Raw genomic sequence first — 26,527 nt, 5'->3', positions numbered from 1 at the left:
ATCAGCCCCTGGTCACCCCAGGCAAGCCCCCAGGTGCCCAGGTTATCGTGACATCACGTGACATTAGCCCCCGTATATGGTGCCCAGGTCATCGTGACATCACGTGACATCATCAGGGATGGATATATAGTAAATGCGACCTGCTGTCGCAGTTAAGCCCATATATGGAGATCCCTGATGTCATCCGTTGAGTCTTTTAAATCACAACTTAAAACATTTTTATATTCACAAGCCTTTGCACCACCGACATGATCTTGCACCTTTCCTTTTTTAGATTACTTTGTCCTATTTGCCTGTTTTTTTTTTACTATTGACGTCTTCTGCACTGAATTGTACTGTATTGTATTGTATTGCATTTTATTGTATTGTATTGTATTCCACTATATTCTGCCTTGTGAAGCACTTTGGTACAATGAGAGTTGTTTTTAAATGTGCTATATAAATAAATTTGATTTGATTTGATTTGATCAATATTGGCCAGCAACTCGTCTGATCTCAAACCTCAAACCCTTAGATCACCAGGACATCGATGTCTCCCTTTTGACTTATACCTGTCCATTCAAACTCTAGACGGGCCTGCCCCAAAGTTATTAGTGCAGCAGCCCAGCAGCCGGCGAAAACTAGAGTTCTCAACAGGCCGAAAATTAAGGCCCGGCCCTACCTGGACCCTCATCAAACCCTGTACACTCAAGAGAATGTCCCCGCTACCACCCTTAGATCTCCATATACTGTATGAAGCTGACCTGTTCTGACATTCCATATGTTGATCTGATCTCATCAAACCCTGTACACTCAAGACATGCTCCTTATATGGGAAGCACAGAATTAATTCCATGTTGATCTCCGATCGCCCAGCAATCTGCTGTCAACGAGGCAGATGTGTGCATCTGCTTACCTTCTCGCCCTCAGGCGTCTTACTGGTGTGTGTGTGTGTGTGTGTGTGTGTGTGTGTGTGTGTGTGTGTGTGTGTGTGTGTGTGTGTGTGTGTGTGTGTGTGTGTGTGTGTGAAAGGTTCATTCAACAGCCCATATATCCTCAATAGATTTCTAGACACTTGCATTCACTGCCCTTTATTCTTTGAGTCAATATGCAAAAGCACTAGCAGAGAAAGCAAACAGCCTATCTAACCATAACAGCCGGTAGCAGGCTAAGCTACTCACCTACTGATCATAACAGCCGGTAGCAGGCTAAGCACGCTACTCACCTACTGATCATGCCATCTAGCTGTGTTGTTCGATTACACAATCGAAGGAGTATAAACGATGGAGAATAGGTCCAACTTGGAAAGATTATCGAATAAACTGAACGCCACCAAACTTTCCATGGTACTAATCATATTAACAAACAGAAAGGGTCCAACGGGGTCTGTCTGTCTGTCTGTCTGTTTGTCTGTCTGTCTGTCTGTCTGTCTGTCTGTCTGTCTGTCTGTCTGTCTGTCTGTCTGTCTGTCTGTCTGTCTGTCTGTCTGTCTGTCTGTCTGTCTGTCTGTCTGTCTGTCTGTCTGTCTGTCTGTCTGTCTGTCTGTCTGTCTGTCTGTCTGTCTGTCTGTCTGTCTGTCTGTCTGTCTGTCTGTCTGTCTGTCTGTCTGTCTGTCTGTCTGTCTGTCTGTCTGTCTGTCTGTCTGTCTGTCTGTATATATATAATGAGAATGGTTCATCTGACTTCACACACACACAGTCAGGTGTAAAGTTGATCAGACGAGTGCTTCATCTTCAGCCGTTTCCAGGGGCCAAGCACTCGACCCCCTCTGAATGGGCACTCGTTTCTAATGGCTACACACTGAAAATGGACACACTCCTCGTCAAGGCTGCAAGCAGCAATACCAGAAGCCAAGGAATCGGCCTGCTCCTAGGAGCCATGCACTCAGAATGATCATACCACAGACAGATATGGCCATTTTATGCCAAAAGGCGTAGATCTACAGGCACCGGCCAGCAAAGCATGTGGCTACTGTGCGCCAGATTATATGGTAGCACACTAGCATTGCATCACTTCGTTGCTAACGTCACACAATCAATCACACATACCTGAGATATACAAAATTTGTTAAGGCCTACAGACGATATTCTGGCATCGCATGACATTATGTGCAATTTCTAACTTCACTTCAATCTGTCTGCCATATCGAAATATGTGAACTTTGGAAGCGATAGCAAACCAATCATCAAAAAGTCCAATATGTTTTTTAAGAAACACGATTTTTTTCGTCAGCTAAATGTAGGACTGGTTGCCCCAGTCAAAAATGCATGCATGTTAAACATTTCCCAAGAATTAGTACATAATTGAATGTGAATATGGTTAGCTTCGATTGATATCATGCTAATGGCCCTTTGAATTGCATTACATCTGCTTAGTGCTTACTTCATCATTGCCCTTAATCAGACCACATGGAAGCATGAAATAGATCGCTAGGGCTGCTGTTTTTTCATTGCTTGCTGTGTCAGAAATATGCTGATGAGAAAACCCAAGAATAGCTTAAACACCTTAAAATATAACATAATTTTGAATGCGAAGGTAGCAGACATATAGGCAGTAAAAATGACATCTTCCAACTAATACACACAGTCACACAACAGGTTGAGAATCAATCTACCCACCAGTACCGGGATGAGGTAAAAGTTACACCAGGAAACAGTAATGTTCAATAATGCATCAGCTTTATAATCAGTGGTGAAGTTAATAGAGGACCACTGAACATACACCCCCTCACTCCACCCTCTAAATTACCCCACTCACCCAGGTACCCCCCACTCACACCATCCCACCCCTTGTCCCCTGCCACGAGCTGCTAGCCCTGGCTCCCTCTCTGGAGGGGAGGATTAGGGAGAGCAATAATATTATGCATTACGCTCCATCTGCACTGATGCAATCAATGCTCCATTTCACAGGAGTCCTTCTTGGGGGGGGGGGCTGGAAGCCAGAGGAGGGGAGGCGCTGTGGAAGGCAGACAGACAGACAGACAGCAGCCTCCTCTTCTAGCATGCTAGAAGCCTTATTTTTATATCGTCGTACAAGGCGGCACGCACCAAAAACAGCTGATCTATAATCTTGGCTATTTTAGGTGCATGATGTCGCTGTCGCTGACGTTGTACGACAGAGTATAAATTCTAATGCTGAAGCCTGAGCCCTGTGAGAGAGGGAGATGACAGCCCACAGACTAGAGGAGTTGACAAGCAGAGTCCATCCAACACCCACCGCACACACACACACACACACACACACACACACACACACACACACACACACACACACACACACACACACACACACACACACACACACACACACACACACACACACACACACACACTCTTTCCCTCTACTGCAGTTACAGGCCATTTGCGCAGGCACTTGGAACAGGGCTGTAGTACAGCACCACAGAGACTCTGTCGCCGCTACTGTCTGCACCGTATTCTAATGCTGGTGGGGAGCATGGGACACATGAGCTACAGTGCATTTAGAGTATGTACTACTGAATATTATGTGCTCTTGCCTGTGAACTTTACAGGCTACAGAGCCGACAATAAATCACTTTCAGTGCGCGTGGAGCCGTGCCAGCTGCCTTATCTAATGTCAAGTGCCTCGGGGGCACGGAACTAAACACTTCTCACCCGAGAGGGAGCATGAGGCGTACGTGCGCACAGATGAAGAAGTGCACGCTTTTCAAACATGTCAAATTATATTACATGTGTAAGACAAACCTGTCTGCCATAAATGCATAGGCTATGTAGACATGCACTGGAAATATGTACAGTTCATGTACTTCAGTATACTGTACACTGGAGTGAATAATATACAAACGTCACGCAGATGCACAACTTGATTCATTGGCAGCAGGAGGCTAGGGGCTATAACAAAAATAGGTGTTAGTAAAAATGGGTGGCGTACTAGTGTCAGTCAAAATAAATGATCTTGATGGTTAAAAACCTAGTGAAATATGTTTTTCACACTTTTAGACCATATCTGTCGTCATATGGGCATACCTAACAACGGATGCCAAAAAAGGGAACATTTATATTTTTGTGTATTTTTATATCAAAAGTCCATACAAATCTAATTTGAATTACTTCCTTTGAATGAAAACGTGCCGCCAACCGCAGACTACCGACATGGATCTACTTCGTTTTAGTGTAGATGATCTATAATCACGCTGGATCCACGTTGGGTTTGGGCACTCATCTTAGATGCTAAATAATTAGCATCAATGCTAGCGAGCTAAAATTAGTCCATACATGCTCTAGAAAAGATCGAGATCACCGGATAATTAGAAAAGACCTCCGAACATTGCGCGTTTTGTCAAAACCATGGAGAGCTCCGTAGATTTAGAGTTATTCAGCTTTTTATTCCGCCTGTATACAAGAAGTGAACGGCAGTGCGCGTGCGCGAAACCCGTCTATAGGATCACTGAAGAAGGAAAGGCCAAGCAAAAACAAAAACAAATCAGCGATCCGGTTTGATATCAATAATAAAGCTTATCTGACATAACGTTCTGCCAATAGCGGTTGCCGGTTGGATTCTAATTGGCGGAACGTTCCGTCACGAGCAGTTAATTTGTTAAGATGACATCCAGACAGTGTATTAGTCGTTTTAAACTTAATCATCAAGCTAAAATATGTATCTGAAAACATCATAGGTTATAAATAAGCCATGAGCTTTGCTGCCCGTGTCTCTGTCACTTTGTAAACAACACTCTACATTTGCGACTTTGTGCGTGCATGTGTTCGTGCATGAGACGGAGCAACGTCCCATAGCCTGAAGGCATGCAACGCTCTAATTGGTTCAGAAAGTCAGTGTCTGCCGTTTAAAATGCCCAAATTAACCGTTTCACCCCGTCTTTAATGTGTACACTGTACAGCTTGGGGAGTTGGGGCAATACTGTACTGATTTGCACGTCAACACATCGTAACTTCGTAAGGTAGCAAAGTCACAAATATCAGTTCATCAGAACTGCAGAGGGAGCTTACTTATCATGGATCCCGAACACAACCACAACCCAATTTTTTCAAAACCCTCTGCCTTGACGCTTACAGTAAAAATAAAATGCAAATAATAACTACATTAAATACAAGAGAGATGTCAAGCTTTCAAAACAAAAAATAAAACATTTAGCTGGAATCTATATGTATTTGACAGGGCTAGTATTCGGGAGATGTGATCCTTTTCCTAGTGTCAGTCAGGAGCCTAGCTGCATTCTGAGGAAATGAAGACAGGCATAACTGTGAGTCTCCAGAGTCAGAGTAGAAGAAAGATGTTACATTTGCAAAGGTTTTTAAGTTTGTAGAAGCTACCGCCCACATCTACAAGTTCATTTGTTTGTCAAATTCTACTGCCTGTCAGTGGTCAGAGCAGAGGCAGCATGAGTATTGAGAAATGCCAAGGACAGTGGCACAGGACACTTTACAGCATTTACATGCACTGCCTGTCTGAGGTCAGAGAGACGGCCTCAGTGTGTTGAACAATGCAGAGGACACAGACAGGCACAGGTCACTTTACAGCTTTTGCAGTATGACTCATGCATGTCATATTTCTGCAAAACAAAAACAGGCAAACATTCAGCGAAAATAGCTGATTTAAATGCTGACGACGTGTCACAAAACGAGCAAAAAGTAAAAAAAAGCAATATGCCTCCGAGAGGTAGTGGAATAGAAGTATAAAGTATAAAAAAAAGAAGGATATACTCGCCCAGCAAGCACGGTTAGGACCTGGACGAATTAGTGACGTCTGGATTGTGGCCAGATCAAGTCAAACCAAGACTAGTCCGATCTGGCTCAGAATATCATCTGATTTCAACCAACATAAATTCTGCCCATTAAGACGGACGTCCCTGGATGAATCAGAGAGAGTCCGATCGAGGCCAGATCAACTTAAGTCATATCATAACTAGTCAGATCTGGCCCAGAATAAGCTATATTATTTAAACTGGTGAAGACGTCCTGGAAATTACGTAAAGATCATCCCCATATGGGCTGTGATCTGGCCTAGTCCTGAACGTCACCGGAATCACTGGAGGACGTCATCATAACGTCATCATGACGTAATTTGGCTTGCTGGGTCAAGTTAAGTAAAGTACTTGAGTAAATGTACTTACTTTCCACCAGTGGCTTGTAGATCTGATATTTTCGGTGAAGAGATTTGGAGTAGAGGGAAAAAAGGAAGGGGACCAACTACAGACCCCTGGGGGACCCCTGTCAGTGAAGTATACATACACATGCTTGAATACCCTGTGTACATACCCTGTATACTGTATAGGGTTGATGATCCTACAAATAACATGGCCTAAATATAAAGAGATAAGATAATAAACTGACAATAAACTGAAACAGTAAACCAGCCCCATCTCTACTGTATATTCAAAACAAAGTGTTTTAAGACTTTTAGCACAATAAAAAGCTAGACTATTCTATTGTGAAAATGTAATACATTATGGCAAGCTCTGCTCAACAAGTGATAAGGCTTGTCTCAAAGAGCTCATCTCCTTCCACTCACTACCGTACATACTATACCCTGCTATTAGCTAGTGAGACTACTGTAAATCCACCCTAAAACTTTGTGTTGCTAAGGGGCATGCATGTATGTGTGCAATCGTGTGTGTGCGCGCGCGCGCGTGCGCGTGTGTGTGTGTGTGTGTATGCATGTGTGTGTACTATTCACATAGCCTGGGGTAAACTAAAACCAACAAGATTACTCTGGCATTTACATAAAGAGAGCTTGTTGTTGCAGTGTACAGTCCCAAAGGCCATTCAAAGAAGATACACACAGAGGAGTGGAGATACACAAAGTACAGTTTGTCTCTGTGTGTGTGTGTGTGTGTGTGTGTGTGTGTGTGTGTGTGTGTGTGTGTGTGTGTGGGGGGGGGGGTTCTAATTTCTTTGTGCTTTAGTGCTTTATAGTGCTTGAAGCTACGGTGAAGACACAGACAGAAAGTTTTCAATATCAATCATACGTCAAACAGCCACGCTAAACACCACTTGGGTGGGAACATTTAAACTCACCATGTTTATAGACACAAATAGACAGCTACACATTTGCACTGGTCACACACTGTAGATTTACAAAAAATGATAATGGAGATGTAGATGCATACAGTAGTACACCGTATTATGTTACCCAAACTGACCTGATTTAACTGAGTGTACACTGAGGATTTTACTATGTTGGTACGCTACTTAGTCTATGGTCAAAATATGCATTGCAAGGGCACTAAGAGCCCATCCACAAACTCTCAATTGCTCCCACAGCGTTTAGACTCAGAAACATTGAATTAACCACTTGAACTCCAGCATCCCTATTCTGGGAGGATCATTCACTAACAAGCTCACAACGCGGCGCATTTGAAACACATTGTGAGGCTATTTCCAGTCGAAGAGATTTAATGTAGATGAAAAAGAGCAATCTGGGAACCCATCGGCTAAAATAAATAAATAATTTCCTTTGAATTTCAGCTGCTGGCTGCTGAATCTGTCTTGAGAGATTACCTAACATTCCACCTTTAATAAAGCCCACTTACCAAAAAGCACACGATAATATAATAGGAGATGAAAGGGTTTATGCAACACTGCGAAACAACTTTGTGGCTGTTGTAAATGCCATAATATAATGTGTGAACTCATCCTGAGGCTTGCACTTATCCGGGGGCATGGCCCTCCTCTAGAGCAGAAGGGACATTGAGTGGAGTGGCAAGGGACCTCCAGCCCCATCTGGCTTTTTGGAGTGCAGCCGTCCACTGCTGTACACAGTAGAGTACACACGTAAACTTGTTCTCTCTGCCCCCCCCCCCCCCCCCCCCATACTCTCTCTCTTTCTCACACACCCACACACACACACACACACACACACACACACACACACACACACACACACACACACACACACACACACACACACACACACACACACACACACACACACACACACACACACACACACACACACACACAAATACAGTAGTCAAATAAAAGGAATAATAATGATAATAGGTCTACCCCCCTCCAAAAATATTATATATCACAATACCCACCTCTTTCAACCTGACATCCTGACAAGAAACCTTTAAAAAAAAAATCAAAAAAGAAAACAGTGAAAATGGCATATCTACAACCTCACAATGCATGGCACCCTCTCTCGCCAACCGACCGAGTGTCAAACAAAGTGTTCTACTGCTAAAAGCACCACAGTAAAGTGAAATTGGTACCAAAAGTGCTGCTGCACAACAGGCTGACGGAAGACACTGCCAACAAAGTTAGTGTACCGTTTAATGCTTTGACTGTTATTTTAAGGCTTTTCTCAGCAACCATCAGATGAAGCAATAACACACCCCATGGTGTACAATCACATATACAGTTGGAGGCCATCGATATTGTCCTTTTCTTTTTGCTGAGGTTTGTGTGATCTGCGCAAAACCCCTTTTCGTGTTTTAAACATTATGTTATAATTTAGCTATTGAAAAATAGCAGATCTACAAGCTCATAGCGCGCCACTCGAGCTTGTAGGTCTGCTATTTTTGAAAAATCGTGAAAATATTTATTTCAGAAAACTGGAGGATTTAGAAGGATTTTTTAAAATGTTGAGGTCAGGCCTAAATGGGTCAAATGATAAGGGACAATATCGGTGGCACCCAACTGTACATGATTCAGCCTCACCTTGTGCATGCAGTTAGTTCATGGATTTAACTTTGGTGATGAAATAAATAGCAATGTAGTATCACAAATGACAGCCTATAAGACACACACGAACACATTCACATAGGCATTACTATACTATACTTGTGAGTAGGGCTGCAACTATCGATTTCTTACCGATTATTCTATTGATTACAGTTTATGTTTTAACCCCAACCTTCACCCAGCCCTAACCCTAAACGTAATCCTAACCCCAATCCCAAAATGTACAGTAACCCCTAAAACTAGGGAAACCAGCCGATAACATGGTCACGTCGTGAGCTTACAGTATATGTACTCTTTTCACCATTCACTGTATGACAAGGTCTACTGGGGCTTAAATGGTTAAGAGTGATGATTACTAGCATTGACGACAAAATGCTTATGGACCTTTTTGACAGATGGGTAAATAAGGACGTAAACACAGCTGAAGGTAGCCTAACACTGTACCTTAAATACTGGTTCCGTTTCATTCACTCTTGCTCTAATTTGTTTCTGTGTTCCAGAATGGCACAATCTTGACGAGGTGGATATACTGTGTTATGCAAAGATCATGGGATGGAGTCACTGTACAAGTCAAGTGGTCTCCAATGAACATGCGGAGGCTAATGAATCCTAGACGCTATGGTACTGCAGTGCACATCAGATCACTTCTAGCTGACCTACAGTACAGATATTTGTAATGTGCTTCTTCGAAAACCGGCTGCAGGGATTTCTGGCTGGATTCGAAATGATCAAACCTAAGTTGGAGGACCAAAGCGTTGTGCCATCTGGTACAACTGAGAAAGAAATTATGTGTATTTATCTATACAGTACAGTATCCACACACACACACACACACACACACACACACACACACACACACACACACACACACACACACACACACACACACACACACACACACACACACACACACACACACACACACACACACACACACACACACAGCAATATCAGTCCAAATGAGAGCTCCTGTGGAGCATGGAAGGATGGGAGATGACATCATACTGAGACACAGCCGGGGATCCTTTAATTAGCATTTCAGCATCGTTTGACCTGGAAAATATGGACATAATTGCATATGGTAGAGAGCTCTGCATCCTACATCAAAAAGACTATAGCTTTCATCATGCCCTTAAATGTTTGTCTTTAGTCTTACAGAAACGTGCCGCATTTCATTTCCTAAACGTTGCAGAAGGATCCGATAATGAGACATACAAGGTTTCTGCCCCCCAGCGACGATATGAACCAACATACAAGGTTTCTGCCCGCCAGCGACGATATGAACCAACATACAAGGTTTCTGCCCCCCAGCAACGATATGAACCAACATACAAGGTTTCTGCCCGCCAGCGACGATATGAACCAACATACAAGGTTTCTGCCCCCCAGCGACGATATGAACCAACATACAAGGTTTCTGCCCCCCAGCGACGATATGAACCAACATACAAGGTTTCTGCCCCCCAGCGACGATATGAACCAACATACAAGGTTTCTGCCCCCCAGCGACGATATGAACCAACATACAAGGTTTCTGCCCCCCAGTGACGATATGAACCAACATACAAGGTTTCTGCCCCCCAGCGACGATATGAACCAACATACAAGGTTTCTGCCCCCCAGCGACGATATGAACCAACATACAAGGTTTCTGCCCCCCAGCGACGATATGAACCAACATACAAGGTTTCTGCCCCCCAGCGACGATATGAACCAACATACAAGGTTTCTGCCCCCCAGCGACGATATGAACCAACATACAAGGTTTCTGCCCCCCAGCGACGATATGAACCAACATACAAGGTTTCTGCCCCCCAGCGACGATATGAACCAACATACAAGGTTTCTGCCGACAGCGACGATATGAACCAACATACAAGGTTTCTGCCCCCCAGCGACGATATGAACCAACATACAAGGTTTCTGCCCCCCAGCGACGATATGAACCAACATACAAGGTTTCTGCCCCCCAGCGACGATATGAACCAACATACAAGGTTTCTGCCCCCCAGCGACGATATGAACCAACATACAAGGTTTCTGCCCCCCAGCGACGATATGAACCAACATACAAGGTTTCTGCCCCCCAGCGACGATATGAACCAACATACAAGGTTTCTGCCCCCCAGCGACGATATGAACCAACATACAAGGTTTCTGCCCATAGAGTATATATATAATAGAGACTGAACTGGCGCGAAGCTCCGCCCCCCCCAGCTAATCATGTCAGTGGAAGTTGCTCAGTGGCGTTTTGAAGCACCCGGAAGACTGCCGGAAGTCCCTCCCAGGACCTCAACTTTGAGGTCCTGAGTGACGTAGGGCAACCGAGCGCTCAACGTTAAAGCCCAGATGCACGGGGTTTCCCGGTCATGAATCCACGGGTCCGCCTGTAGTCCCTCCTCCTACCACTAGGACCCAGAGCTTCAACGTTGGAAAGTCTGCCTGCCCCCTTGTTTCTGCCCCCCAGCGACGATATGAACCAACATACAAGGTTTCTGCCCCCCAGCGACGATATGAACCAACATACAAGGTTTCTGCCCCCCAGCGACGATATGAACCAACATACAAGGTTTCTGCCCCCCAGCGACGATATGAACCAACATACAAGGTTTCTGCCGACAGCGACGATATGAACCAACATACAAGGTTTCTGCCCGCCAGCGACGATATGAACCAACATACAAGGTTTCTGCCCCCCAGCGACGATATGAACCAACATACAAGGTTTCTGCCGACAGCGACGATATGAACCAACATACAAGGTTTCTGCCCCCCAGCGACGATATGAACCAACATACAAGGTTTCTGCCCCCCAGCGACGATATGAACCAACATACAAGGTTTCTGCCCCCCAGCGACGATATGAACCAACATACAAGGTTTCTGCCCCCCAGCGACGATATGAACCAACATACAAGGTTTCTGCCCGCCAGCGACGATATGAACCAACATACAAGGTTTCTGCCCGCCAGCGACGATATGAACCAACATACAAGGTTTCTGCCCCCCAGCGACGATATGAACCAACATACAAGGTTTCTGCCCGCCAGCGACGATATGAACCAACATACAAGGTTTCTGCCCCCCAGCGACGATATGAACCAACATACAAGGTTTCTGCCCCCCAGCGACGATATGAACCAACATACAAGGTTTCTGCCCGCCAGCGACGATATGAACCAACATACAAGGTTTCTGCCCCCCAGCGACGATATGAACCAACATACAAGGTTTCTGCCCCCCAGCGACGATATGAACCAACATACAAGGTTTCTGCCCCCCAGCGACGATATGAACCAACATACAAGGTTTCTGCCCGCCAGCGACGATATGAACCAACATACAAGGTTTCTGCCCCCCAGCGACGATATGAACCAACATACAAGGTTTCTGCCCCCCAGCGACGATATGAACCAACATACAAGGTTTCTGCCCCCCAGCGACGATATGAACCAACATACAAGGTTTCTGCCCGCCAGCGACGATATGAACCAACATACAAGGTTTCTGCCCCCCAGCGACGATATGAACCAACATACAAGGTTTCTGCCCCCCAGCGACGATATGAACCAACATACAAGGTTTCTGCCCCCCAGCGACGATATGAACCAACATACAAGGTTTCTGCCCCCCAGGGACGATATGAACCAACATACAAGGTTTCTGCCCCCCAGCGACGATATGAACCAACATACAAGGTTTCTGCCCCCCAGCGACGATATGAACCAACATACAAGGTTTCTGCCCCCCAGCGACGATATGAACCAACATACAGAATTACAGAGCAATAATGTGCTCTGTGGTTATTCAGTGTATAAAACTGGAAGCAGGTGTAAATGGAAGAAGTGCTACTACTAGGCTGGCTGGCAATGGGAGGATCAGAGATGAGAGAAGGGATACAAGTTTCAAAGCTGTAAGCAGAGATCTGTACAGAGATCTCTCCATAAACGAACGAACGCACGCACGCACGCACGCACGCACGCACACTAAAGTAAGCCACAATTGGTATGCACTATGCAATAGGGCATGGACGGGGAAGGAAATCAGTCCAAATGCAACATCATGTGGCAATTTCACAGAAACGAGAATGGATCTGACCCCAGCTGTACTTCAAGTGTCTGTTTAGTCCGCCTGTCCCTCACCGGGGTCCCATTAAAAGCAAAATGTTACACATTAAGACCACGAAAGCATCCGTTTCATTTTAGATTTTAGTGTTGGCTATTCAAAAAGAAATCTTGAAAGTGTTTTAGAAGTAATTTGTAGAATCTGCCTCAGGTCTTATTTAATGGGTTAACCGAACGTGGCCTGGGCTGAGCAAGATACTGCATGGCATCTAATAATAAGCTAATCATTTGAGAATCAGAAAGTAATTTGACTCTGTGAAGCTAATAAATACAGCAATGAGCATAATAATTTGCGTCTATGTTTTCTTCATTTTTTCACTACATTAAACACTACATCAACACTCCGATTGCCCAGGGTTATTTAATCCATTAAATCATAGCGCCCAAGCGATTTATAGCAACGGAGCACTTTTACAGACGGACCGGAAGTTATACCGGATGTGTCTGGAGCAGCTAAATGTAGCCAAAACATTGGTTAACAGGTGTATGGAAGAAGATATCTAGTGAAAGTCATTTATTAAATGTTGTCTAGCTGGGTGTGCTATCAGGCAAAGAACAGGAAGACAAAATATTGGTGTGCTGAAAGTCCTATGAGTGTTCTTTGCCTTTGTGGTCTTGTGACATGAACTGCTAGAGGACTTCTGTATCCATTCCATTGCCAGAGCTTGTCATTAATATTCATGAAGCCGTTTCTTCACTGCTACAGCACCAGTCAGTCTTTTTCCAGACATCGTATGCAGACAGATGAATTCAGCAGTGCTAGAATGGAATAGGTTGCTATTATACTACCAGCTACAGTAGATGGTATACAATAAATGGGAGCCTTGAGCTTGACGCTATATAGTATATAGATAACATCATGTTCTCACCATAAACACAAAATGAAATATGGAGCCATTGTGCTACATACTAGCATGTTCAATAATTTCGAGTATAAATGGCTCGGTCCAATGTGTAGTCATGTGTAGTCATATCCACTTCAGTACATAAATTGGCTTTATTACATTACAGTCAGTAATACTTAAGTTCAGCACATCATTGCAAAAAGTAAAATGAATCCCCTGAATACTTTGCCTGCCTTCAGAACATCCACAAGGTAAATTTGCTCAAGCTACAAAGGCTAGAATGTTCTAGGGCAGCCATTAACATCACCAGTTATTCAATACCATAAGCTGAAAGTCTTTGCTGAAAAAGAAGAAGAAATTAACATCTTGCTTGTTAGCGTAAAGAAGAGTGTACTGACAGAATTCATGATTTGAAATTGGAATATCTGACCCTCGCTTCCTCCACCACACCCTTCCCAAATTCTCTCTCCTTTTTCCTGTGAGATGCAATCATGCAAATTCTATATCGCTTGTTGCACATGCCCTGCTGTTCAGCTATTTGTTAAACCCAAGCACACACGGACGCACAAAATTGTCCGTTTTTTTCTCTTCCGTTACAACAGGCAAGACCCACGTTAGTGGTGGACTGGTGGTCATGTGACCATGAGTATCTCCAAAGCACAGCCGGCTAGACAGCAAAGCATGATAGGGGCCACATGATGTCTGTATTGTCATTGCCAGGCAGCACATTTGACATTCTGCGAGGCAAAATATGCTGAAATAAGCTTAAGTTATTAAGTGTGAGAGGACGAAAAATAAATCCTGCATGCATGATGTCTTTAAAATGGTTACAGAGAAGTTGATCATGTTTCCCTGAGGAACACCACAATAGTGTTGCCACTTGAGCAATGCTCTCTACACCACTGTTTCCCAAACAGTGGGTCGGGAGTCGGGACTAGGGTTTAATATTTTCCCGGATTTGGCTCATTTTAATTCCCGGGAATTTGCGGACCTTTTCCCGGGCTCCCGCGGGAATTCCCGTCAGAAAAAAAAGAAAAAAAGTGCCCACCAAAATGCATTTATATGTATAGATACTTCATATGTTCAATAGAATAGTGATATTTTTCGGTTTAAAACGTTTTATTTGAACGAAATATGAACATATAGCCTACAATAAAAGTATTACATTAAAATATTAATAATGTTATAGGCCACTACGCTATTCAGAAAAAGGGACACAGGAGTTTGCACTAATGTGACTGTCGAAGCACGGGGAAAAAACGACCTCCCGTCTTTCACATAGATAGGCTACCTTAGCCATGGTCTTTCACCCTTTGAGCATGCAGTGGGTCCCCTTCTCCGCTGCAGAGAATGTGATCATCCCGCTTTGTACTTTATGAAAAGTCCGATTGGGTGTTAAATTAGCCAGCACGTCCAGTGCACAGCACACTGATTATTAGAGAGAGAGAGAGGGAGATAGAGAGAGAGGGAGATAGAGAGAGAGGGAGAGAGAGAGAGAGGGAGATAGAGAGAGAGAGAGAGAGAGAGAGGGAGAGAGAGAGAGAGACGCTGCGTGCTGGTGGTTATTATAAAACAAAGTGTAGCCTACTCATCTTTGTTTGTGTTCCGTTTCACGTTATTGCTGCACACATGCAGGCAAAAGCAAAAAGTGACAATGTCCATCACAGAGAAAGGAAACTCCTCGCTCCGTCCGTAAAACACACAATTCTCACAGAGTGACTGATTAGGCTAATGATTGACAGGTGCAGCAGCTTTGGGAGCGTGCCTGAAGATGTCTGACTGTCAGACATTCATATTTTGCTAAAGTGTATATAAACTCTGTAGGCCCTATCTGATTAATTGCGGGAGGATGCAGGATTTGCGGGGTCCCACTGATTTCATCTTGACCGGCCGTGCCTGCCCGTCCGCAGGTAGGCTATTTAAATACCGCCCGCACCGCCAACATTTACGTTGGGTCCCGCTGGCTCCAGTTCCCGTTGCAGGCTTGCAGCCCTCGAGTGTAATTCATAATTCCATATAAATATCAACATGTTTGAAAATGATGGGAGGGTTCAGATTGGACATTTGATCACTCATAGATAAGGGGAAAGAACGCGTACTGTGTGAAAACCCCTTTAGTGTAATTTCCCTACAAGAATAAAAAACTCCGGGACGACGGGTCCCGAAGAAATTTCCGGGCGGGAAATTGCGTGCCCTATGCCCGGGAGACCCGAAATCCCGGGATCCCGGCATTAAACCCTAGTCGGGACGCGACATTCTAAATCCTGCACGGATTGTGTTTATAACCATGCCCCGCTTCTGAGGCCAACGCGGAAGTGTCTCTCGCCTACAACAATGGCGGACTAGAGCTTACATATATAACTGTATGGACTAGTCACTAGACTGTGACGGAGGCCCGCCATCTCAAGCAAACTTGAGCTACGTGAGACACCACGAGTGAGCTAAAGCGAGCAAGTCGCCATGTCAAACGTTGCGAAGTTCTCTTAGCCGACTCAGGGCCGCTCGGTTTGCGACCTGATAGGCAGAGAATAGTAAATAATGTTCTGGCGAGAGCGTTTGCCCCGACTGCCACTCAAAGTGGCTACTGGCCAATCATAGCGTGTCCGCTATGGCCAATCAAAACACGTCCTTGCACAACCCGTGTAGGCTTTTGAAGGATGCGGCGGGACCCATCTTTGGGTTGCGGACCAATGGGTCGGGAGTACATGTATTTTTTATTTTTATTTCCTATTCCGTCCTACATTCAAAATAAAATCGTCATTCAATGGGAGGATTTGATTCAGGAGATACACCTCATGGAGAAACTGACACACCGTCTGAGGCTACAGGAAGAGCAAATGGAGGACAAATGGTCCAAATGGACAACATTTAAGACTGAACAGACGGAATACTGAAGGGTATGGGGGAATGAACAACAGTAAATGCCTAGAATTTAAATAATGTAACATGCATAAATAATGTAACACGCAATGTCGATTTTATTTTATTTTCATCTCGTCTGTTTGTACTGTATGTTTCCTTTTTCTGTATGTTTTTTTTCTTTTCTTTATTTTGTCTTTGTTCTAAAATTAATAAAAATGTAAGTGATAAAAAAAAAAGTCATTAATTTAAAACCAAATCAGGCTTATCACTCAAATACACAAAGTTTTCGCCACAGAGAGTTGAGGGGAATGCATTCCCAACTGGCATAATTTCCAATGGGCATTGTTCCCAACGGGTGTCTGACTAGTAATAATAATAATCATCTATCTATAAATGTGCTAAATCAAATAAGTATATTACAGAGACTATTGTGGTATATGTTAAGAAGACAGATGTGACAGTGCAGTCATTATTTTTCAGAGCATGACAAGGCATCACAGTTTTCTTTCTACAACACAGGAAACAGGGCCTAGTCAGCTTCCTACTGTCAGGTCAGCCACTCCAACCGCCCTGAAATCAATGTCTCTAATTCGGGATGTCTGCGAGAGTCAGAGAGTGGTGACCATTGTGGAATATGGATGTGTGGCTCTGGCACCAGTGTGTGTTTCTGCACGCATTCAGAGATGACAGCACACTCTATTTGCTGTGTCAGTCACGAGGGCTGTCGCCGCTCATTAATACGCACCGTACATCATTCCCTGACAGCTTCAGAATGCTGCTAAATGAATATCTGCCATTTGTGCCAAGAGAACAACATAAGGACATGTAAAGGGTGGAACATGAATTTAAAGACTGTAAAAGTGGTATTACTCACAAGACAGAAATATCTGCCAGAGTCAGCTTGAGCCCAACCACAGTTGTCATGAAAAAAGGCTTTCTTCACAATGTGCGCTTTTCTTTTACCTGCAATGCCCTGGCCTGCTTTCTATTGAGAAATAAAGCAAAGGCTTTAATACAGCTTGGCTTAATACTTCATTCTAAATTGTTTGAAATGCCATTTTTCTGTGCTTTTGGAAACAGCATTGTCATTACCTTTGATTTGGCATTAGTCTGTTCTTTACAATGAAGTACTAATCAATGTACAGTACTCTCAATATCTCTCTGCACGTCTTCCTCTTTTAGGCAGACGTTTATGAGCTGTGCCAGAGAAAATCTATTGTTTTTTATTATGCTGGAAATACATGTCATCAAATAACCAATAAATACCAGACAACAACAAATACATCTGACAATTTGTCAACTTCATTTGCAGTTAGGAGAAAACTGGCAAAAAGAAAAGACACAGTGACAAAGGTAATCTGAGGAGACCTACCATGTTTACTCCCACTCTCTCACTCTCTCCCACTCTCTTAAAATGTCCATATCAACTAATTTACATTTATCTTTTGTTATTGAATGTCTGAGGGGTTGGAAACTTTTCAATTGGAGCTTTTGGGGAGTGAGTGCGGGGAAATGAACAAAGACAGTAAAGCATTGTTTTCCAACTTAAATTCATTGCTCTCATAACAGCCAGGCCAACTAAATTCCTACAGACAGAAGATAATCAGTTGACGAATACGAGTCATGGTTAAGTAGTGGGGTGTGTGTGTGTGTGTGTGTGTGTGTGTGTGTGTGTGTGTGTGTGTGTGTGTGTGTGTGTGTGTGTGTGTGTGTGTGTGTGTGTGTGTAATCCGTGCATGCATGTGTTTGAGAGAGAGAGAGAGAGAGAGAGAGAGAGAGAGAGAGAGATAATAAGATAAGATCACTATTGATGCCCTTGATGAAATGCAGGCGTTCTAACAGCAACAGTAGTAATCATGAAACACTGGACAAGTGTAGCAAGATGAGAATAAAATGTAATAAATAGACCTTGGGAGAGAGAGAGTGTGTGAGAGAGAAGAGTGAAAGACAGAGAGCAGATTGACATGCAGATTGAGGTTAATTAAACTGTTGCTGCCATTGCCATATCAATGAGCAGATAACATTCACCTATCAGTGACTGTGACAAATGACTCAATAACAATGTCAATGCAAGTACATGTTTCTAAACAGAGCCATGAAAGCTACTAATATCAGTGTGAATTGTAACAACAGAATCAGACACTGGCACTGCAGCAGAGCAGATCCAGCTGTGCTACTGTAATCTGTAATTTTCGTCACATGGCGCTTTCTCTAAAAACATATTTCTTCCTTTCCTCTCCATGCATCATTGGTGGGAGGTACTAAGACTCCAGGACAAGAGACGCAACAGGGGGACATGTGGATGACTAGATGCAATTAAGAGACTTGGGATGCACTCATTTTCACTATTTCCCTTCTCTTTCATCGCCCTCACCAGGGGGCAATCAGCGTGCCGTATAGCCTTTGGTTCAGCTGGGCCACCACTGTCCTGACTGCCCTGCTGACTATGGGTTTGTAGTCTTTTAATGGATGCCATGATGGGTTGAAAGTGTTGTCCTTACAGCCACTGGGAGTGAATGTATCTCCCCTCTGTAACACTACCTCTCCTGACATCACAGCATGAAAACTGGCACACTTCTGGGTCCAGATACTGTACTCTGTGCCACTGGCTGTTTTATTATGAGTGAACTCCAGGACTGAAAGGCTAACTGATTTGTTGCATCTCTGTACAAATCATGAAAAGAAAACTTAACTGTGTGTGTGTGTGTGTGTGTGTGTGTGTGTGTGTGTGTGTGTGTGTGTGTGTGTGTGTGTGTGTGTGTGTGTGTGTGTGTGTGTATATTGCTTGCAATCTCACGATAGATATGTATCACGATACAGAGGCCACGATACGATATATTGTCGAACGTCGATTATACGTTCATTCAAAATAATGTCCATGTTGCACAAATACTTTCAGGCCCACAGAGATCTATAAATTAAAAGAAACGTCTAAACATCCTAACAAGGGGTCTGGGAAGGGAGTGCATTGCAACTTGCAAGGGTTGTGTGTGTGTGTGTGTGTGTGTGTGTGTGTGTGTGTGTGTGTGTGTGTGTGTGTGTGTGTGTGTGTGTGTGTGTGTGTGTGTGTGTTGAAAATGAGCAATTAGCCTATTAGCTATGGTTTTAGGTTTCTGTTCACTGGAATATCACCCTAAATGTGGGCTGCTGTAATGATTCAAAGTTAAAAGTAAAGACAAACTATTTATTCCTGTTTTCATATGGTAAATGAGTTTAGCATGCTACAGTATCTAAATACAACACGTCATCCAAGTCCATGTCCAGTAGGGATACAGTATAATCCTCAGGGTTGAAGTATCGTTTTGTTCCCTCCATATTGCCAGCAGGGAAAGAAGCAATATATGGCTAGAATAAATTGTAATAATGATAAATAATAATCTGAGAATTGTTGACCATGCAATTCAACGAGTCTCTTGCTGCTCTTGGCTTGACAGCTGTTTCAAGCCCCACTGGTTAGCGTCAAAGATTCTTAATTAGAACAAGACCCCGACAAGATCCCTGAGGCATAGCAATCGAACTGTAATGCTGCTAAATTAAAAAGTGAGTACGGTAATTCAGATCATTTCTTCTGTAAGACACAATTTATACACAGGTTTTATTTATGAATGTTGGACAGGCGGTAGATGACCAGTGAGTGTAAAGTATCATTTTATTTTATACTTCATCAAAGTGACATGACTGCGTCACTCAATAAAAATCAGTGATTTTCAACTGAAAAACATGCGAGTGATTTTCAGTGAGTGACAAGGTATAAATTAGCCATAAGGAGAAACATCACATACTGTAGCAACGAACGGCAAATACACTGACAACCGTTTCATGTAGGTAAAGATGAATACTGACAAATTGCATTATGGAAAAACACTGGAGGTGGTTTGGAAAGAAGGCTAACAGCCATTTAAGGATGCAGAAATGGAGAAATTTGAGAAACAGGATGGCTTAAATCACCATCTATTAGACCGAGGCTCACAGTCACAGCTAAATTAGGGAAATGATAGAGCTACTGTACATTAACAGTAGGACTGGAAAATATACTATACACAGTATTGCATTCTACAATATCACAGATCACAGATTTACAACTCGATGCATATCAATTGAACTGGGTGTAAAATTGGCCTGGGGTCCAAGTGTGGAGAAGGGGGCTTGATTGACTTTTTTCTTAAAGTGTTGTGATAGGCTGCTGCTCAAGCCTTGTGCCTCTCAGTAAAACAGCTGCCTCCAAGAGCACTGCTGTGAAGGACAACTAGCTGCTGGGTAGGTGGAAGGCTTTGATTTGGATGTGCTGAATAACAACTTCTCGGTAGATTTAACAAGAAAGAAAACCCTGTTCAAAGTGAAACCGATAGGGTGCACCGTTAGGTAATCTATTGCACTACCCCTCGGGGCACAGGTCTCCACCAGGGCAGGTCAGGTTGTGGCCTCCTGCTGGCGCTATAATAGGCCAATGTGAAAAGGGATGATTTCAGGCATTTTGTTTCAAAAATGTGTTTTGCAAAAATCCACCAATGTGAAAAGGGTGGGATATATTCCTCAGCCTAGTAGGAAAGTCCGTGAAAGATTTCACGTAAATTGCACCGAGTTAACGTGCCGGAGATTAGCTGTACACGGACGGACGGACGGACGGACGGACGCACGCACGCACGCACGGACGCACGCACGCACAAAATGAACATTTTGAACATTTTGCAGTTAGCTGATTTCTAAGTTATTATGTGTGTGTGTGTTTGTATTTTCAGCTAGTGCTCATTGACGCTTGTTCTGTCAAATAGGTCTATTCTAACTAAGGTATAGCATATTCTTGTATAGACATCACCCTGTGCTCATACTGTGCACAAATGTATTAGCCTACATAAATCTTTGTGTTTGAACACAAAATGCATTTGTAGAATCCAAACAATTTCGTGCTTGGCGCGCACGCTGTGCGGCCCTCCATACACAATCATTCTACAGTTGTGGCCCCCGACCTAATCTAGTTGAATACCCCTGCCGTAGGTAGTAGGTATAGATATATTTCTGCAGCCCTGTGTCTATCACAAAACAGGCCAATGCACGCAACAACAGCCATGGGTAATATCCGTTCTGTCAGACAATGTCAGCACCGACAGCCAGCTCCCAATTTAACAATGGCTCCCTAGAGTTCACCCTTATTTGTACGGTCAGTTGACGCACGCTACTTTGCTTTGGTCCAAATCTTGCAGCACACAACACAAAAGCTTATGATGAAAGAAAATAGATTGCCTTTGAAGCAACCTTCAGAAATGTGTGTAATGTATACCGTCATCATACAAACTACTTCTCCTGCTCTTAAATACAATACAGTAAAGCTGATCTTTCTGCAGACATTTAAAAGGTAGGCTCAGGGGCAGTGTTGCTGCAGCATTGAGGCTCAGGGGCAGTGTTGCTGCAGCATGGTGGTGACTGATGGAGACCAACAGGTAGGCTCAGGGGCAGTGTTGCTGCAGCATCGTGGCTCAGGGGCAGTGTTGCTGCAGCATCGTGGCTCAGGGGCAGTGTTGCTGCAGCATCGTGGCTCAGGGGCAGTGTTGCTGCAGCATCGAGGCTCAGGGGCAGTGTTGCTGCAGCATCGTGGCTCAGGGGCAGTGTTGCTGCAGCATCGAGGCTCAGGGGCAGTGTTGCTGCAGCATCAAGGCTCAGGGGCAGTGTTGCTGCAGCATGGTGGTGACTGATGGAGACCAACAGGTAGGCTCAGGGGCAGTGTTGCTGCAGCATCGTGGCTCAGGGGCAGTGTTGCTGCAGCATCGTGGCTCAGGGGCAGTGTTGCTGCAGCATCGTGGCTCAGGGGCAGTGTTGCTGCAGCATCGAGGCTCAGGGGCAGTGTTGCTGCAGCATCGAGGCTCAGGGGCAGTGTTGCTGCAGCATCGAGGCTCAGGGGCAGTGTTGCTGCAGCATCAAGGCTCAGGGGCAGTGTTGCTGCAGCATCGTGGTGACTGATGGAGACCAACCAGCATTATGCCTCTAGGGTCCTGACCTCATCAGGATGCAACTACAGTATGCTGAGACAGAAAAAGAGACACCAGTGCTGGCCTATGCTTGTCTTCATTGGGTAAAACAGGTATTAAACCACTGGAGCACTACTGAGAATAAAGGGCTGGCAAACAAACCACCAAAGGGTTGTTTTTAAGTCTGCAATGCAGATGTATTATACTCCACATGGGCACAGCTGGCTCCAGGAAAAGGACAGCTTCTAGTCTACGTGATAAACTAGTCAGCTTTGAGCTGGCAGCGCAATACAGCGTGATGTATATGATGTATTGCCATGCTTTTTGTTCTTGCTTAATGTAAATCGCTCTGGATTAAGAGCGTCTGCTAAATGCCTAAATTGTAGAAAATCTCTGCTGAAACTAAAATGTACATGTGTGATTATTTTAGTATGGTAAAATAGGTGATAATTTAACCAAATAAAAGAATGACATACACACACACACACACACACACACACACACACACACACACACACACACACACACACACACACACACACACACACACACACACACACACACACACACACACACACACACACACACACACACACACACAGACAGACAGACAGACAGAATAGGACCAAGGACACACGCACACTGACTCAAACAGTAGGACGAAGGCTCTATGTCCTCCTGGTGAGGGCTCCTCTCTGGCAGGTGAGTATAGGGTACAGCAAGTGGGAGGTATTAATTGGCATAATGACAAATTACATACATTAGGGTGAAAAGGTTGTAAAATAATTGGCTACTCAAAATTTGAACTAAAACTAAAAAACATAGGGGGACTTTTTGCATAAACTTGTTCAGTTGTAATAATATCAAACATACAGTATGTATGTATTTAAATCGGCCTGACCAGAAGCAGGGATAAAACGTTTCCCCAGTCCCCACCGGCAATAATAAACAAATGACAGAGAGGCAGGGGATAATACAACCCTGGACATACCCCCTTCATTGCTCCTCAAACCAAAAGAACAGGAAGTCCGTATGCACACACAAAAGTCATAATTTATTGTATGAAATGATGCTGTGTGTGAAATGCTGACAATATAGATTGGCATGATCCATTATTTGCTTATGACACAGCTTTCAGCCTCAATAAACCATGATCTGGACAGGAAAAGGATTTGGGGGAGCATTCAGTACTAGCAACATCCAGACCAAGGAAAGCCTACGGAAAAACAGTGCAGTATTAAAAATCAACCGAGTAAATCAATTCATATCCATGGCATACGGCTTTGTGGGTTTGCGTCCTTGTCTCCTGTTGCAGCAGTCACAGTTGAAATCCCGTTTTAATCTGCTGCATCTGAGGTGTAACTATACTTCACCCTTGAGATTCATGACATTGTCTGGCAAGGTCTACTCTTATCCTGGAGTTCTATCACTCTCTACAGTCTCTACACAAGGGCTGCACAAATATGACTAAAATTATCGTTGCTTAATATTGCAATCCAGATGATTCATTTTGATCATTGTTAATTTAATGTCAATTATGGCGTGGGCCAGCTCTGCAGGAGAGCTCTGGAAGAAAAGAAATACGCTGGACAAATGGCATCAAATGTTTTGTACACACTGTCAGTAGGCGTTGTACACAAGATAAAGAAACTTTGAACCTTAAAACACAAAAACAGTGCCTTCATATCTTAAAAGCCTAGTTGTTGATTTGTTCTTCTCTAGTTCTTTCTTTCTCGTAGTCTTTTTGTCTCCACCAGGCCGAAGGCATGGGGAGAGAGTATGTTTTGCACTCCGTCCGTGTGTGTGTGTGTCCGTCCTTCCTTCCGTCCGTCTGTTACCAGCTAATCTCCGGCACCGTTAACCCGGTCGATGCCAAACTTTGCACACACACTCCCTGGATGCCAACGATGAACCTCTGCCCCACGTTTTCCAGAACGGCCTGTTATAGCGCCACCATGAGGCAGCTTTTCACATGTTTAACCTGAAACTGCACCGATCTGCGTGAAACTTTGCATGCACACTCCCTAGAGGCCAAGGACAAACCTTTCACCTGCATTTTCCGCATCTGCCTTTTATAGCGCCACCAGGAGGCCGACTTTTGTAAAACACATTTTTTGATATTACTCCTCCAGATTCTGTCCAAAAATCTCACAAATCATTACACAGTATCTCTATAGTCATGTGCTCAATTCGGATCTGGATATTTCATATACCATCCTAATTGGCTATAATTGGATTTCACAGTTTGCAAGATTGCCCTGTTTTGAACAAAAGCCTCAAATCATGAACGCAGCATGCAATTTACGTGAAATCTTTCACACATTTTCTTACTAGGCTGAGGAATATATCCCACCCTTTTCACATTGGCCTGTTATAGCGCCACCAACAGATTGATTTTTGCAAAACACATTTTTGGAACAAAATGCCTCAAATCATCCAATTGCCATCAAAGGCATATGAAGAAATGGCACCCTTTTCACATTGGCCTATTATAGCGCCACCAGGAGGCCACAACCTGACCTGCCCTGGTGGAGACCTGTGCCCCGAGGGGCACTTTTTCTAGTTTGTACTGTTCCATAAAGCTCTCTGTGACAAGCTGTTTTGTAAAAATCAAATTGATTTGATACGATTCTGCTATATAATGTGATTTATTACTCTTATATGATCACAGTTACAAGTGGAAATAACATCCCTAAAATGTCAAAATCAATTATCCTCACAAGCATAAAGCCAGTAATCAGATACTGGATTGAGACTTTGCAAACATTTAAACAGTCTTTCAGGGACAATTTTATCAGTTCTAATGTACTGTAATTAGGTCCACAGAATTATGTTATACTGTCTGTCTTTAATTGGTATTAGCATTAGGCATCAGCGTAGAAATAGAATTACCATGGTGACTGACCGTAGTGAGTGAGTGAGTGAGTGAGTGAGTGAGTGAGTAAATGGGTATCTGTGTGTGTACCAATGTTTGCCAACATAAGAATGTTTCAGAAGAAAGTGCAATGGTTTGACCAATCTTGATGAAAATGGTGCAAGCTATGAAGGAAAATGAATAGAATACATAAAAGACACAAAGAGGAATGCTAAGCACAACAATGGATTCACAGTTAATATGTCTCTGGTTCGAGACATTGGCAAGGTTGTAAGTCACTTAGTCTTACAGGAGTAAATTGATAAGTCAAAGGTTTGTAAGTGATCCGTTCTTTTTTTTTGCTGTTAGAAGTGTTAAATGGCTCTATAGTAATAATTGCAATAGTGTTTGTTCTATTACAGGGGTCTCCCCCATCTCCCCAATTGGAAGTGATGTATAACAAAATAAATTAGCAGACAACATTGGAACTGGAACACTATAAAATGTAAGCTGATTATGGGATATCCTGTGGTCCAGTGGTCCTTGGGGGGACTCCAGTAGGTCCCCAGCCAAATGCAACTAGATCATTAAGATCAGTTTAAAGACTTTAACCCTATATACAGACTATTTGAAAATAGCCGATCTACAAGCTCAGAACGCGTTGCGATGCCTGATGTGAATCTGCTAGTTTCAAAACGACTTGATAAAATGTGAAACTTTTCTAAAAAAGATTTAACATTTTAAAATCCGCCGCCATTAATTAATAGCTTACTGCCAGGGTTTTATCGCGCATAACACTTACTTTGAAGAGCCAAATATCCGTAATTGCATGTTACAGTGACAAACTGCTGTGTGTGGTGTCTTGACCGGTTATTGTTCTCTCGGTCGGTGGTGGAAAAACCCGACCGCGAGTATCACAGCGCCTGCTACAGGCCGTTGAAAACACTTGCCTGGGCCAGAAAAACGAAATTTAAAAGCTCCTCCGTGGCGGACTCAACTAATGTTAAATATCCTATAATATCTGGCACAACATTAACACTAGATAGCAAACAAGGAATTTGCTCTTTCGCTGTAAAAAAAAAGATATTAATAAGATGTGTACATAAGATACTCTTATCGGGATGGTGAATGTATTGTTGTATACAATAGCGAGCGAGTCATAAGTCACAGCTGGAATGCAGCTCATGCATTCCAAGAAGTGGAAAAGCCTGCACAA

At 43.6% G+C, this 26,527-nt stretch overlaps 1 protein-coding gene across 11 annotated transcripts in view; it reads right to left on the bottom strand.

Annotated features, from left to right (window-relative positions):
- Positions 1 to 26,527, bottom strand: part of auts2a (activator of transcription and developmental regulator AUTS2 a) — a 392,003-nt gene that overhangs the window by 361,639 nt on the left and 3,837 nt on the right. The window lies entirely within an intron of this gene.

Source organism: Electrona antarctica (genome assembly GCF_951216825.1).
Source record: "Electrona antarctica genome assembly, chromosome: 8".
Lineage (NCBI taxonomy): Eukaryota > Metazoa > Chordata > Actinopteri > Myctophiformes > Myctophidae > Electrona > Electrona antarctica.
The sequence above is the reverse complement of the archived record's forward strand: the minus strand, read 5'-3'. Positions and strand labels throughout refer to the sequence as shown.